General features: G+C 48.5%; 1 pseudogene; it reads right to left on the bottom strand.

The window, feature by feature from the left end:
- Positions 1-1,692: 1,692 nt before the first annotated feature.
- On the bottom strand, positions 1,693-2,688 carry LOC105535954 (annotated as a pseudogene).
- Between the last annotated feature and the right edge of the window lie 311 nt (positions 2,689-2,999).

The raw sequence follows: 2,999 nt of genomic DNA, 5'->3' as shown, positions 1-2,999 counted from the left end.
GTGAAACCCCGTCTCTACTAAAAATACAAAAAACTAGCCGTGCGAGGTGGCCAGCGCCTGTAGTCCCAGCTACTCTGGAGGCTGAGGCAGGAGGATGGGGTGAACCCGGGAGGCGGAGCTTGCAGTGAGCCGAGATCCGGCCACTGCACTCCAGCCCCCGCGACAGAGCGAGACTCCGTCTCAAAAAAAAAAAAAAGAAAACAAAAGAAAAGAAAACCAGGATGCCATTACCAGAATAAGGGGGAGAAGATGCTACACAGACAACAAACCTGATGTGCACACAGTCCCGCACGTCCCTCTCGGGCTGGGCTCTAATGCAGTGCTTGAGGAACACCCAGCATTTTGAGGTCCTTTTCAAGTCATGCCGCCGGTCTCATTCTTGCTCTTCCTCTTCGTCTTCCCTTTTGCTCACCTTCTCAGCCCCCACTCTCTTACTCTCCGTTCACCTTCTGGAAATTCTGCTGATTTTTAAAATGCAGCTTGGATATCCCTTCCTTCCTGAAGTTTCTTCACATTCAAGGTAAGTTTTATGTTCTTCTCTTTCTCTCATGGGGCCCTGTGATTTCTCTTTCTTTGTCTTTACTTCATTATTTAGAAATTATTAACTGTGAAACTCTCAAAGCCGGGATGGGCCTAGTCATCATTTTGTCCCCAACACCTAGCACAGTGCTTCCATCTGGTTGAAATGTTCAGATGAATAAAGAAAGGAATATAGTCCAATCATTAAACCGTGGGCTAAATTCACCTTTGCAGTGGCTATCTACAGGACAGCTAAATCCACATTTCTACTCCTATGATTAAGGAAATAAGAAATTTTACAATCAAAAACAATCAGTTGCATGCATGTTTCTGAAACTGTATGTCTATTTTGCAACTCTTACTGTGTTAAATCTAAGGACTAACTTTTGAGTAAGATAAGGTCTTATCATTAATTTCTTTTTTTTTAATCTAAAATAGATTTATTGCATTTCATGCAGTTTGAAGACCATGGAAAGGGGACTAGCACAGTTTTTAATGCATTTAAAAAATAAAGGGGAGGTGGGCAGCAAATGCCTAAAGTCCTAGACTCCTGGGTCCCTGGGAGAAAAGAGTGTGGCAATGAACCCACCCACTCTCCATGGGGAATAAATCGGTCTCTTAAATGCAAGGACTGTTTCCATGGCCTCTGGATGCAAATACACAGAGCTCCGTGGTAAGAGTAAGGGATGGGGAGAGGACCACTAGTGAAAAAGCAGCTACACATATTCACCTAATTCAATCTGAGGGTAGAACAACATGGCAAATCTTGGGGGCAGCAACTGTTCCAAGGGTCAAGAAATATCGCATACCCACGGGCAGATTTGCTCCTAAAAAGAAGTGGCTGTAAGAAACAAAAGGAGAAATATTTCTTCAGCCACACTCTCCAAGAAAATGCCAAAAATATGTGATTTAATATTTTAATTTCATAGCATTGGACACACAGCTCAACATATTGAAATATTGATTCCTTGGAGGAAAAAAGGAAACAAAAAATACTGCATCTTTCTGTTGGAGAATCTCGGCCCCCAGGCATGGGGCCTAGTGCACAACGCCCTAGCCTGCAGGAGGCACTGAGGTTAGTCAGGTCCCCTGGGGAGGGAGGCTGTGCCCATGACCTGGGGCTGTTATGGCAACGATTGTGTTGGATGTCCTTGGCCTTGCCAGCTCAGGCTCTCAGTTGCCAGTCACCTGGGGCGCCTGCCCATCGGAGGGCTGGTTGACTGACTGGATAAACATGGGCTGGGCAGGTCCTGGCCTGCAGGTATGGTTACTTGCTGGATCTGGTAGAGCTGCTGTCCACCTGTGAACTGGCTGAACTACTGCTGTCTTCGCTGGACCTCTGTCTGTGTAATCGGTTGAGAGTTGGTGTCAAGTGTCTGGATCTATCCCTGCAGAACCTGGGTGCCTGATACAGACTGGGCTAAGCAGATACACGGCAGCTGGCCAGCTTTCAGCTGCACTGGGATCTGCTGGATCTCTCCTGTGTTAGTGAGGATCTGCTGCCTCACCTGTACGGTCCATCCAGTACCACTCTGGGCCTATTGGGCTTGACCCTGTGGCTGGGTCTGCACAATCTGCACCTGCTGACCTTCTGCAACCTGTGTTGTCACGGGTGTGGTCTGGCCCTGCTGAGGCTGTGCGATGATGAGCTGCCCAGGCCGGATGGTGGTCATGGAGCTGGCAGTGGGCTGCTCTTACTGCTGCCCCTGAACTTGGACGGTGGTGGGCTGCTGAGCCAGCGTGAAATAGTACTGGATTGGCTCAGCAGGAGTTATAGACTGCAGCACCTCCTCCTGACACTTTGGAGGTTTCAGTTCATCTCTTGGAACAATATGGATGAGAAAATCAAATTGATCAAATTCCATGGGGATATCATTTCTCTGTAGAGTCTGGCACTTGTTATCCTGTGTGTGAATCCAGGCTCGAAGAGTCAACTCCGTGATAAAAATCTGAGCCGCCCTGGCAAAGAGCACAGGGGCCTCTGCACTGATCATCTTCACATCCTCATCCAGTTTCATAATCTTCTTAATACGAGCCAGTGGGAGTTCGTGCACTCAGAAATCTTGCACTGCTAAATTCCGGACTTCTTCCATGACCCGAGGCCAGAAGGACTTAGGCTTTGCTGGCATCACTGCTGCTAGTACCACTAAATCCTCCTTCTGTGCACATTTCGGCAAACGCCTTTGCAGGGAGTCTAGGAAGAGCAGGAGCCGCCCTGGCGCTCCTGCGGAGTCGGGCAATGCAGAGGCTCAGGCACCGCGGAGGGAAGCGGAGAGCGGGAAGCGTGAGTCCTAGAGAACGGCGCACGCGTGAAACTGGGGCACAAACAAGATGGCGGGCACGCCGTTTGCACTGTCTCCCCTTTTCCTCTCCCTTTCCCCTGGTGCCCCAACTCCTATAATTAATTTCATATAAGAGGTATTCTGAGAGCGCAGTTATATCAAAAACTCACCTGCATTATTTCCGTGTGTGTGTGTATG

This window comes from Mandrillus leucophaeus, unplaced genomic scaffold (assembly GCF_000951045.1).
Source record: "Mandrillus leucophaeus isolate KB7577 unplaced genomic scaffold, Mleu.le_1.0 Scaffold152, whole genome shotgun sequence".
In the NCBI taxonomy this organism is placed as follows: Eukaryota; Metazoa; Chordata; class Mammalia; order Primates; family Cercopithecidae; genus Mandrillus; species Mandrillus leucophaeus.
This window is presented reverse-complemented; position numbering and strand designations above follow the sequence as displayed.